This window comes from Mesoplodon densirostris, chromosome 12 (genome assembly GCF_025265405.1).
Source record: "Mesoplodon densirostris isolate mMesDen1 chromosome 12, mMesDen1 primary haplotype, whole genome shotgun sequence".
Lineage (NCBI taxonomy): Eukaryota > Metazoa > Chordata > Mammalia > Artiodactyla > Ziphiidae > Mesoplodon > Mesoplodon densirostris.
Window position 1 is genome coordinate 28,816,074 of NC_082672.1, and position 13,843 is coordinate 28,829,916.

At 41.3% G+C, this 13,843-nt stretch overlaps 1 protein-coding gene across 2 annotated transcripts in view; it reads left to right on the forward strand.

The window, feature by feature from the left end:
- AHI1 (Abelson helper integration site 1) overlaps nucleotides 1-6,559 on the forward strand; it is a 211,851-nt gene extending 205,292 nt beyond the window's left edge. For both annotated transcript variants that reach the window (XR_009533948.1, XR_009533949.1), the window contains exons 30-32: nucleotides 456-536; nucleotides 1,181-1,333; nucleotides 5,878-6,559. The gene's annotated coding sequence lies outside the window, so the exon portion shown is untranslated. The remainder of the gene's footprint in view (nucleotides 1-455; nucleotides 537-1,180; nucleotides 1,334-5,877) is intronic.
- The last annotated feature ends 7,284 nt before the right edge of the window (nucleotides 6,560-13,843 follow it).

Sequence of the window (13,843 nt, forward strand, 5' to 3'; positions counted from 1 at the left end):
CTGAGGATCAGTAGTTAATTTTTTTTCTGTTTAATTTGTTCATGGGACCATTTTATATAAACATTCCACACAACTTTTTCCAGAGCTGCAGTTCTTCGATTTAAAGTAAATGGAAGATGGCTAAGCGCGGTGATGTTTTTAACATCCCTGCCTGTTATACAGAAGAAGTTAATGTTCAGAAGTATCTGCACATGCTACTTTTAGCAACTAAATATTTCCATCGTGGTAAAGAAATGTCAGTGAAATCTATGCACTTTAAGAACATCAAATTCTTATACTTATCATGTGTGCAGGCAGAGTACATAATAAGCTAGTCTATAGCAGCTGTAAATTTCTGAGGATTTATCTAACCACAAATACATTGAAATGGGGAAACGGGGCTATATTAAACTATGCAAGATGCTGCTGGAGCTTTGCCATTTCTGCAACATCCTGTAATTAATTTCTCATGACAGGTCTGGCAAACTGAAACATCCAATACACTTGCGACAGACAAACTAGAGTTGCTGCAAATCCTACAGTCCCATGAAGTGAAGGTAGTTTTTTTCTTTCAAACATGAATATAGCTCTGTTTAGAGTGTCCTGTAGCCAAGGACAAACTTGTCACTTTTTAATTCCAAAATAAAGAAGGTCTAGAATATAGAAAAGATCCTAAGCTGAGTGTTTAATCTATTCTCTGTGTTGCCCAGTCTTTCCCTGAAGAGGGACCGCCCTGGGTAGGGGATGATATCGTTAGGTTGGCATGCTTGCCCGTTGTAGCTATGATGGGATTCTCTCCTGGGAGATTTGAGGTCAGTTCTCTCTCGAACACATCCTCTCCCTGTAAGCAAGACTCACAAGACCACCTTCTCCATCTGTGTCATTCTCTTCTGGAACCCATAATCCTGCCATCTTGCAAACTTAGAGCACAGATAAATACAGAAATGATCCCTGCTGCAACACAGAGAAAGAAAAAAAATGTAATTTTTTTTTTTTGCCAAAATAGATTTTCCTGTGTAACAGTGAGTTGTCAGTTCATATCGATGTGAAAGAATGATCCTCTCTTTACCTGATGTGTATAATTTGATACAGGTGTTAAGTGGTTGGTGTTAAGGATGGACCTTAGTAAGCAAGCCTCCTTCTTGCTGGGGGAGTGGAGATTCTGCCCCTAAAAATAAAATCAGCATATCAATGTCCACAGCCTCGTGCATTTCCTTTGGAAGGTCGGAGTTCCTCGGACTACAAACAAGAGAACACAAGGGAGAGTGGGAACCTTGGATCTGGAAGTTTTCATGAGAAGGGCAAGGTTCCAGGTGGTAAAGAATAGGACGGGTCTTGCTCAGCAGAAACAGAGGTGAGAAGCCAGGCAGGCAAGGGGCAGTGGTTTCAGCCCAGTTGCCAAAGGCTAACTGTAAACACCTGATGTTCTTTGTATTTTCTCCAGTGATTGTCTTTCCCTTTATCCTTGCTATTGAAAATGTATTCTGTTCAGAGGACCAGAGAACGTTTTTGCCTGGGCTTAAGTTTTAGAGAAAAGCAGCCACAGAACCCCAAACTGAATAACCCAAGGGGAAAAGTGAGCAAGAGACCATGTAGGAATGCTTTTGTATCCTTCCACTCCTCTCCACTGGAAAAGCTCCCTTCAGAGCTCATCTATGTAAAACTCTGGAAATGGAAGAGAGAGATCAAAACATAAAAAGGAAGACCCTTCTTTTACATACTTGTCCAGGGTCACAGAATCCAGGGCCAGGACCCCACCTCCTATTCCTACTGCTGTTTACTAGGTAACATTCTCAGTTACCTTAAAGCTGAATTATTAAATCCTAATCCTTGAAAAATCCTGAACTTTTTCAACCTCCTACACAACTAAGAATAACATCCCGTATAGAGCGTAGTCTACATTCAGGTAAATTCCCCTTTAACACTAGGTTGTTATAAGTGGTGAATTTGAATGAGTGAGAGTTGAAAGTAGGAAAAGTATAAGGTGATAGCAGAGAGTCCAGAGAGAGACATTTCAGGGCATGCACAAGAGGTCGTTTTCTTTGATTTTTGGTTTTTTACTATGTTGACAATTGGATACAGATAAGGACTGATTCTATTTATGTATCAATAGCTGGAGTTACTGACAGCTTGCCTAAATATATCCTTATAGTTAAAGATCATCAATAGCTTTAACACTTTTCATGTTTCTTCAAAGCGTGTGCGATCGCTTTCAATTTATCCAACAGCTGATTATTGAAAGCCTGTTTGTCAAGCAGTGGGCAGGAGCTGGGTGGACAGTTGAACCAGGAGCCTCAACTCTTCTACTCTGTGTTTCACCTTGAAATTGTCACATGTTTACTGCCACCATCACCCCACAGTGGTTTTCAGAGGACTTCCACACACATTACTAAACTTGAGCCTCATGACAATCTTTGTTAAACAGAGAAGTCCCCCATTTTTCAAACCAATCGCAAAGAGGTTGAGTGACTTGCCCAGTAACTGTTGATCAGCATCCAGCTGTCCTCTTCCCAGTGCTGTGTTCTTTCCAACCAGGAAAACTCATCACTGACATCTGAAAACTGTGGAAATAAGTTATATGGAAAGCCAATATATGTTCCCTGTACAAGAGGCAACATTATGTAATAACACTAATTTGGATGTGGGTCTTTTTGGGTCAATTTATGATCTCTTCCTGTAGTCAGCTATAAAGTGTTTGTTTTTGCTGCCATCCTATATTTAAATATATTTTTAAATACAAGAACTTAAAATGTAAAGTTGTAACAGAGGCCAAATAAAAACATGTAAAAAAATTTTTTTATTGTATTTTTTAGACAGAGGAAGAAGGAGATGTGCAGAAAATGCCAGAGTCCCTTTCAAAACCTTTTCACAAATCAAGTAAAACAAAATCATATCATGCATTGTATATTGAAGCCAAATAGTTTTTATTCAAGTTACCAAATAAATTACATTTTCTATTAAAGGGCAATAAATTCCCATTTGACGTAAAACTTCATTATATCAACTAACTTGGAGGTACCACAGAACCTTTCATTAAATGCAAACCTGACCACGTCACACCCCGTTTAAAACTCTTCACTGGTGCTCCCATCCACTCTTATGAAATCCAGTGAGTTTTTCCTATTTGCTTAACAATTATTCCTATAAATTCAGTCCTGTGCTCTCTGATATCACAGGAAACTCAAATGAAATTCAGTCACCTTGGAAGTGACAGCAAAAGTAAGAAACTTGGTTGATATCTGGAAGTGCAAACCACTGAGCACAGCAAAGACCTCCCTGATCCGTCCCCTCTGTTCATCCGTGTCATGACTGCGTGTGGAGGTCCTCTGTTCACACTGCAGCGAGACCATACTACTGCCCTCCAGGGACCATTGCTGCTTCAAGCCCTTGACTTGTTCTCTTGACTTGAAGACACCCTTTTCCCAAAGCCTCTGCCAAATATATTTCCATTCAAGTTTCATCTCAAATAACACATGCACTAAGATTCCTTTCCTAATTACTAACGGTGGGTAATTGTACTCTCACAGTGTCCTATACCTAATGTCTATAAAGACATTTACTTAGCACATGACGTTGAAACTGACAGTCCATTGATCAATGTATTATTTAACATTTCTTGTGTGCCTGAGATAACGCTTTTTAAAATTGAAGTATAGTTGTTATATGTATATATATATATATATATATATATAGTTGTTTTATATATATTCTTATAAATCTGTGCTTGTGCTCAGTATCAAAGGAAGTTCTCAAATGGAATTTAATCTTTTTAAAAATCTTAAATGCCCAGTAAGACTAGGGAATTTAGGAAGGAATCTAAGAAAATGTCATTAGTCATTCTACCACACCTTCACAACTGTCTTTTGTCTTTTTTCATTCTCTCTTCTCTTTCTCACATGCTACCCTTTTCTTCTTCTTTTCTGGCTCCCTTTTTCCTTCTTTCCTGCTTGACATCAGCAGTGGCATTCACTGAATTCAACATTAAACCATCACTGACACATCTCAGTCTGCTCCTGAAACTGGGAATCCAAGATGGAGGATCCATCCTGAGAGTGACTTTGACTACCTCTATCCAAGCCCCCAGTGCACTCTGAGCAGCACTTTATTTACATAAAAGCACAATCTTTAAATGTGGATGTAGTCTTCCTTTCATGTCTTTAACTGTTTTTATTGAGGCAAACTATCCGGAAGAGTAAGTCTGATTTGCGTAATATTTTGCATTCCCATTCATCTGAGGGTAAAAATCCTCCAAAAGCCTTCTAAAATTTGTATATCTAACCCCATTGACTGTGAATCTGATACCTTTACCACTTTTTTCTTAAAATTTCAATAATTTTCTGGAGAAAAGATTCCTAGATTCATAAACAAATTCCACGCTATCACAATGCCTGAGTGTAAGCATCTCATTTTAAGAATTCACCACCTCATGCTATATATGTTTATACCAGTAAATGAATCTAGTCATTTTCATCCCATATATATATATATATATATATATATATTTTTTTTTTTTTTTTTTTTTTTTTTTTTTTTTTTGCGGTACGCGGGCCTCTCACTGCCGTGGCCTCTCCCGTTGCGGAGCACAGGCTCCGGACGCGCAGTCTCAGCAGCCATGGCTCACGGGCCCAGCCGCTCCGCGGCATGTGGGATCCTCCAGGACCGGGGCACGAACCCATGTCCCCTGCATCGGCAGGCGGACTCCCAACCACTGCGCCACCAGGGAAGCCCCCATCCCCTATATTTTTATCACCTAAAGAATATCTAAAAGCTTCCAACAATTCTTTGACCTTATTTGGTCTTAAGCAAGACCAATATCCAGCCCAGCAGTGTTTACATAGAAAGTTTCAGGAGCCCCCCAGAGCCCCCGAGGCAGAGGTGTACGAATCACACATAGACCTGGCTGCCTGGTGTAGAGGGATGAGGCTCGACAGTTCTCGGCTTGGGTTCTGCTGAGAGTCATGACACTTTGAACTCAGATTTCTATGGGACTGATGTTACAGATGTTATTGAACACCCTTAACTTTTGCTCATGTGCTTTCAACTTTGGATCTTCTATTTCTCCTTAGGATTAGTGCAACTACTCCTGAATATAAACGTTAGTCTGGTCAGCTTCTTGAGAAATGCAGGCCATTGTGGGTAACCCTGCTGTGACACTCATGCTATCTACACAGCCAGGGAAATGTGATTTTGACATTTATCCTCTTAAATAAATCATTCTTCAGCACTCTCAGATCATTCCCTCAAAAACTTATTTAACCTTTTTAGTGGTCTGTAGCCTTTAAATTCACTCACAAAAAATCATTATTCCAATTCATTTTGTCCTATGCATAGTCATAATTTAGCAGGGAAAGGGAAAGTATTTATTATTATAATTATTCATGATTATAGACTAATTTTAATAATAGCTACCATTTGCTGAGCACAGGGTAGGTACTAGGCTCCTTGTCAGGGGCTTTATATGCATAATTATCTCATTAAATTTTCAAAATAAGCTTACAAGGTAGATACCATTATCATTACTCCCATTTAAAAACAAAGCAAAAACTCTGAAGTTCAGAAAGGTAACTCTGTGTGTCGGAGATCACACAGCTTGTAAGTCAGGATGTCAGGATTTATATCTCTGGTTTGTCTGACTCCAAAATTCCCCTCTTAATTACTAAATTACTGCCCTTAAGTTTGCCAAACTACAGACTGTATGTTCTTTTAAAATAAAATGGCTTCTTTTTAAAATGCTTCTTCCCCTCACAGTTGACAAAAAGTGACTTTCTGTTATTTTAGAAATGCATAAGAAAGTTAAACATTTAATATTTTCCAGATTTCTAATGTGTTTTGCAGAACAGTCTTCAACAAAATAGTTTGATCGAAAATTAATCTCATGCACCCCAATATTTATTGCAGCACTATTTACAATATCCAAGACATGGAGCAACCTAAATGTCCATCGACAGATGAATGGATAAAGAAGATGTGGTATATATACACAATGGAATATTAGTCAGCCATAATAAAGAATGAAATAATGCCATTTGCAACAACATGAATGGACCTAGAGATTATCATACTAAGTGAAGTAAGTCAGACAAAGACAAATATCATATGATATAACTTATTTGTAGAATCTTAAAAAATGATACGAATGAATTTACAAAACAGAAACAGACTCACAGACATAGAAAACAAACTTATGGTTACCAAACGGGAAAGGTGGGAGGAGGAATAAGGAGTTTGGGATTAACATACACAGACTACTATATATAAAATAGATAATCAACAAGGACCTACTGTATAGCACACAGAACTCTACTCAATATTCTGTAATAACCTATTTGGGAAAAGAATCTAAAAAAGAATGGATATATGTATATGTATAACTGATTCACTTTGCTGTCCACCGGAAACTAACAACATTGTAAATCAACTGTACTCCAATATAAAACTAAATTTTTTTGGGGGGGGGCTACGCGGGCCTCTCACTGTTGTGGCCTCTCCTGCTGCAGAGCACAGGCTTCAGACGCACAGGCTCAGCGGCCATGGCTCACGGGCCTAGCCACCCCATGGCATGTGGGATCTTCCCGAACCGGGGCACGAACCCATGTCCCCTGCATCGGCAGGCGGACTCTCAACCACTGCGCCACCAGGGAAGCCCTAAAATTTTTTTAAATAAAATTTAAAAAGGAAATGAATCTCAAAGGTTCATATTGAAATAGTCACACCAACCTTTAACATTTAAGAAAAATGTTTTCTTTCCAATTTTTATGTGCTACAGAGACGTTACCCTAGTCTAAAAGAAATGAATAATAAAATACCTTCACCAATGCATTTCACATCCCTGTAAGAATTGTGTCTATTAGGGTTGCGTTTGGGGTGAAGAAGAGGGTTGTGTAAGGTCTTCCTTCTTGTGTTTCCTCTTTAGTCTCCGTTCACCACCCTCAGGAGACATAGCTGGCCTTTATGTCATCATGGCCCGTGTACATCATCATGGCAACCATCTCATAAGTGTTAACTTGCCGTTTGCAGAGAGACAATATCTTTTCATCATTTATTCCCAATGTTACCTTTAGTGCCTGGTGCATAATAGGCACATTCAGTACTCAACAAGGCAGATCACAGGTCCAAAGGCTTTTCTGTATATCGATAAGTTGGGCGTGAAATGTAGGTAGGGTTATTAACAGATCATGGAAATTATGCAGCGGTATCACACCAATCCAAATTTCTGTGTATTTTTCTATTTCCTCTAGTAAATCTATTTCCTTACCCCTCTCACTCCCTCCCCTCCACACCCATCCTGGCTTTTAAACTCTTACTTTCTCTCTATTTACAGCCAAAATTGTTTGCAGTGCCCCACACCTGACTTCCAGCTGGTACTTGTATTCAGGCACAAACAAAAGCAAGACAAACATACACTGCATCTGTACCTTGAAAGAGCCTCAATTCCAGGTGGTTGAAAGGACTCCCTGGGGCACCTGAAATTCAGGTGGGACCATAGCAGTGTTTCAAGCCCAGCCCACCTGTAATTCCCCTTTCCTCAAGGCTTCCAGGCAGGTGAGAGCTGGGTGTGCAGAGCTGGTGGCTCGAGTTCTATCAGGTGTCAGCCTCTGGCATGTGCAGTGGCAAGAGGCAGGCTGATCCTCCAAAATGTCTTCAGCCTGTGCTTCACTGAGGTCACAGCCCGAGGACCTCACGTATCCCCATCCATTTCCCAAAGAGCATTTTCCTCCGGACTGAAGGGGAAAATCCAACTTCCTATGGTTTTTCTCCTGAACTAGCATGCAGCAGGCGAGCTAGGGAGCCTGCCTTCTGGTGACCAGTGTGCTCAGCCATTCCAGGCTAAGTGTGGGTGCCTGGTGGGTCTCAGTTCTCCCTGTCACTGCTTCCCATTTCCTTGCAGTGCCAGTGGACCTCGAGGCATGTCTAAACTGCCATCACAAGCTTTCTTTGTCACTGATTGATAGCATCAGTCCAAATAATCATCTGGCCTTCATCCTGGCAAGAAGAAAAAGTTACACGGCGTGGTTAACAAGAAGGTAATGTGTGTGAGTATTTAGGTAGTAGCTAATTATTTTCTTACTGGAGAACCAGATAGACTGTGGCAACGCTGTTTCTAACCCCACTGCTTTAACACTTTCCTAAGTGGACAAATGGATGTGAATCAGAAAGGAGGGTAAAGTGAGGTGGGCTTAAAAACTAAAGATATCTTCTTTTGATTTTTGCTTGAGTTCCTTTCTGCCAAGAAATGAAGAAAGCTTCAGAACACCTTACATAACATTTCCCGTTTTCTTAATTCTACCAAAATGCTTTTATTTAGAGTTCAGTTTTATAAATTGGTAAATCAAGTAAGAAGGAAGTCCATTTCCTTGGGGCACAGCTTAACAAGAGACCCAGGATGAAAACCTCTGCAGAATCTTCATTCCCAGGACTATGGAGGAAAAAATTTATAAAATTTATGCAAAACTTCAAAACAAGCCCCTCCCTACACACACCTCCCCCTTGCGTGGGTGTTTCCTTCACCCCACTACCACCAGTGTTGGTTTTTATGTGAGCATAATTGTGCTTTTGTCTTGGAGTTGGCTCACCTCAATACACTCTAGTCTGAGATCCCTTGGCCTCAAGCCCAGGGTGGGGCTTTGCCCTCAGTACTGTAAATAATGGTAATTACCTTTACAAACTTAAAAAAAATTTTTTCTTTCCCAAGGCCAAGAATATCCAAAGTCTAGAGCATTCTATATAACCCCTTGTGCGTAAATCTGTTAGAATCTGTATGACAATGAGAAAGAGTTTCTCCCTCATGGAATGAATGTCCAAAGTGAGAAGACGATCACCAGTGCTCAGCTGCCCCGTGGATCGCTCTGGGCCTGTGTGGTCTCTGCTTCCAGATTATAGTGGTGACGTAAGTCCAAAAGAAAGGAGTAAATTATGAAGTAGAATTTAGCGTTTATTCTCACCGCTGACGCAGAAGTTTCTGTGAATTAGATTGAAACAGAAGCGTGTTCCATGTGCCCGCTATCAACTCACAAGGAGAGGAGTTAGGCCGCCTGATTCTAGACTGGGCCATTTCCAAGGCATTACTTCCTACAGTATCTCTGTCTGCTTGACAGCACCTATTGTTCCGATTAAGTTGACATGCATCCAAGCTTTTGCCTCATTAGATTATCTCCATGGTGCTGAGGCTATAATTTCTGCATAATCTTGGTGTTTTATTTCATGCACAATCGCTAGCAGCTGTTATCCATGTCTAAGATCAAAACAATTAATGAAAATTCAAAAAATTTAAACTCAATAGCTTTTGGCCACATCGATATATCAAGACTCACAAAAGTTTTGATTTATGAATGAGATAGATTGGTTTCCCAGGCCCCAGAGTTCCTTTGATTATTTTACTTCCAGATTAACTGGTTTGAGTATGGAGACCTGAACATCTGGAAAGATGCCCTTAACCTAACATTCACTCATTTCAAAGGTGAACGACACAGAGTGGGAAGCCTCTTGGGCATGTGTGATAACTGGAAATTTACCAAGACCCTCAAAGGAAGTGTCAGACTTGTCTGCATGTCATTTTTTCCATTCAGAAGTCAAATTATTGCTCCATGGCTGTGAGAGTTATTGAGGACATGCTCTGTGTTCATGTTATCATGTGTTCCAGGCATTTAAATGATCAAGAATATTCATCTGTGAGGTTTCTTGTGCTAAGAGGAGGTGATTCATAATGCAGCTACCAGAACATGAATCGCTTTCCCTTGGCTCAGGACCCTGCTGAGGATCAAGAGGGGTCCACCCCTGGGCTCTGGAGCCTTCCCCTGAAGTGCTAACTTATAATCAGCAGTAATAAACTTCTCTTCTCACTAGGAGGGCTCAATGTTTAGGAGGTAATTTCTCTTTTGCACTTGGCCTCATTCCAAATGTTCAGAACTTCTTGTGGAGGTTCTGAGAGCTATTCTTGCAGCCCTCCTGATGTTTGCTCATTTGTTTGTTAAAGACTCCCTTGTCCCCATGTGACCCCTCAATCCATCCACCATGCAAGTTCCAAAGACTGCCAGAGAGAGCACCATGCAGATGGCTGTCTGGACTCTACACAAATTCAACCCTTCTGGGGGACTCCCCAGATGGCTAATGTCCTTGTGCACAAGAATGAAAAGTAACTCCATGTGAGGTACAGTGCGAGTTATTCTGGGGGAAACAGACACAACAGCACAGAACTGGTGAGGCGAGGCTGCCCCATTCACCATCTTTGGAAATTTTAAAATTGGGCTGCGTCTCTGTATCTCTTCTCTCTGCTACACAGTCTCTAAAATAACTTGTTTGATGGTGATGGAAAAAAGCTGAGGGCAAACAGGAATTGGTTTCCTAGGTCAGGTACTTTAAGACTTACTGAACACCTAGAGAATCCAACACACGGTATTATCCGCATTCTAGAGGAGCGTCCACGGAGCGCCGTCTCTGAGGGTCTATCGATACAAAAGGAGTGTCTCAGCCTTGGCATCAAAGCTGGAAAGGCTTAGGGATAATTTTTCAAAACTTTTGTCTGAAACTGTTTCATTCTTTCACTGAGGTTAACATTAGTTCGAAGCACTATTGCCATTCATTTGCGTTGAACTTCTTTAGAACAGAGAGAGGGGTAGGGGCGGGAATTGTTTTCTAAACCATAAGGCTTGACTCTGGTTCATTCAGGAGAAAAAGGGGTTAAGTCCTCTGGGTAAAACATTGTCAATCACTAGTGACTGCCACCAAGATGAAAAACAAGCTGCACCTGTACATGGGCAATTTAAGAGATTCTGGTCAGCTATTTTTCTCTGGTGCTTTGTTCTGCCAGCTGCCTCTGCTTTGGATGCAGGTGGAAGCATGGACTTTGCTATCTATAAAAAAATTTAATGGTGAAGATCAACTTCCGCTTCACCTCCCCAGGGATCAAAGTTTTGGGGCTCTTTTTTTGTTTGTTTCCCTGAAAGACTAGTAGAGCAAAGCTCAGATCAGACAATGGACATGTTGTTGAGAAGCCCATTCTCCCCAGAGAAGTAGCAAGAGATCTTTGGTGGGTTATAGTTTTTTTCTTCCCAATTTGAAGAAACTAATAGAAGCAGAGAGATGCATGCCTCCACAGGGTGAGGTTAAGCATCTGCTGGGAGGAGGGCTGGGGAATGACAGCTGGGGAAGCCTCGTTACTGCCACTAGGTTTACAGTCGGCCACCATCGTGAGCCTGACCGGGAGCAGGCAAATGCGACATGGAAGTGACAGTCTCTGTGCCTGCCAGTGGGAGAGATGTGCTTCCATGCAGCCTCATCTCTATGGAAGCGGGATGTCACAAATCTTATATGGGTTGGATTACTTTCCATTGCACAATCAATGACAAGCAAAATGTGTAGGTAGAAAAAAAGCTTAAAAATCAAATGCTCTGGACTAACCCATACAAGAAACTTAAGTGACGTGCCTCACAAAAGACATTCTCAAGGTTCTTGTATTAACTCAACAAACACCTGTTGCTACCATGTGCCAGGTTCTAAATTAGTTATTGGACATACAGTGGTTGTTATGAGCTGAATTGTGTCTCCCCAAAATTCATATGTTGAAGTCCTAACCCCCCAGCACTGTATTTGGAGGTAGAGCCTTTAAAGAGGTAATTAGATTAAAATGAGGCCATTAGGGTGGGCGTTAATACAATCTGACTGGTATCTTCATAAGAAGAAGAAATTTGGACCCACAAGGAAACACCGAGGAAAGACCAGGTGAGGAGACAGAGAGAAGGCGGATGGCCATCTGCTTTCAAAGCAGGGAGACCTCAGAAGAAACCCAATCTGCCGACACCTTGATCTTGGACTTCCAGCCTCCCAGGACTCTGGGAAAACAAATTTCTGTTGCTTGAGCCACCCACTCTGTGGTGTTTCGTTATGGCAGCCGAGCAGATGATTACAGCAGTGAATAAAGCCAGGTCCAAGTCCTCACTGAACTTACAATCAGCTGAAGAACCGACAATGTCATGCCCATTAAGCAGAGGAGAAAGTGACTAGGGACACTTTTAGACATTGCCTAGCGAACCTGACTTAGTAAGAGAACCAGGACCAGGAATTCCAGCTAAGCTTTGGACGTACTTCATTATGACACCTATGGTCATTACCCTTTATATTTGAATTAAGGGTTAAACAGAATTATCACTGTGCTTCAACATGAGAAAGCAACAAATCCTGCACTGATCACGTGACAGGGGAAGGGGAGAAATCTAACAGATATGACCTAAAAGGTTAAATGGAAAAGAAGCATGTGCCTAGATGAGCATCACATGCAGACACATCACAGATGTGTGGGCTTCAACATTACCAGTAGAAGGAAAGGAAATCTGTATATTTTTATAATCACTACACAGGTGCTTATTTTAGATTGTTTTCTTGAACGTTGTTAGTTTGTTGGTATTTTTTTAACCTCACTGCCCTATACTTGTTGCCTCAAAGGAAGCATAACATTAGATAAAAATACAGAAGCTGCTATCCGGAGTTCAACAGGTTAAAACAGAGCTAAAAATAGCTCCTAGGCATGTCATATGGTTGGCTGACTATTTAATCCTCTGATGTGCACGAGAAATGGAAGCGTTCTCGTCTGCATATCTGCCAACTGTCCATGAAGCTTTACTCTTCTTGGGATTTTGGGGGACATGGTCATTGGGAGACTGAGTTTACTAACCCAATGAAAAGTACAAAGTTCTCCTATGCTGACTAGACAAAACTGTGACAGAATGTGTACTTTCTGTTGTGTGGCTGGTATACTCATTGTATGTTCAGATATTGTGATTCTGTCCAGACAGGCAAAGACCCCTGTGTGTGTAGAATTGGAAGTAGGTAGGGTCTCAGATAAAGGGAGAACTCACTTACAGTTGTAAAAACACCACCACACCCCTGAGGGTGGTGTGGAGACCTCGGGCTGGAACCCAGAGTAAGGATCTAATGGAAAAAACTTATGCAAGTGACAGAGTTTAAAATCTCTTTCTCAGTCTTAAGTAGGTCTTATTTTCGCAGATAAAATAAGACCCTCCAGTCAAATCTGAATTTCACATGAACAACAAAAATCATTTTAATTGTAAGTATGTTTCATGCAATATTTGAAACATACTAAAAAAACGTTATTTCTCTGAAATTCAGATTTAACTGGGCGTATTTTACTTGCTAGATCTGGCAATGCTATCTTAATGGCAAATACTAGCTTCAGTGTGGAAGGAAAGTAAGATTCAGTCATCTCTGTTTGGGGAGCTGGGCCTAGAGCTGGGTTATGTTGTCTGTGAAACTGTGCCCATCTTTCGGGACTGGAACTGAGTAGCCTTTCTTCATAGTATGTGGCACCAGAGTCAGCAGGTCTAGAAAGATGAGAAAACTATGCATGATATTACTCCCAGAGCAGTTCATGAATCTTCAAGAATTCCCAGGCTGTGAATTCTCAGCTGTGCCAAGGTGACAAACCTAAGTAAAGGATTTGGGACCATACTTTGGCAGGAGCATTAAAAACAAGTCCCCCAGGGGACAGCAAGGGCTGAAATCAAGGGGACAAAATTGCAGTCAACCGGCCAGTTAACTTCCCACCTGGGAGACTCTGGGACTTGTTTTATGGAGAGAGGCAAATACTGCTCCCAAGTGTGAAGAACTCTGGAAGAGGAACTTCCCTGGTGGTCCAGTGGTTAAGAATCTGCTTTCCAATGCAGGGGACACAGGTCGCAGGTTCCATCCCTGGTCGGGGAACAAAGATCCCACATGCCACTGGGCAACTAAGCCCATGAGATCTAGAGCCCACGCACCACAATTAGAGAGAAGCCCGCGTGCCGCAACGATCTTGCGTGCCACAACTAAGACCCAATGCAGCCAAATAAATAAATAAATATTAGAAAAAATA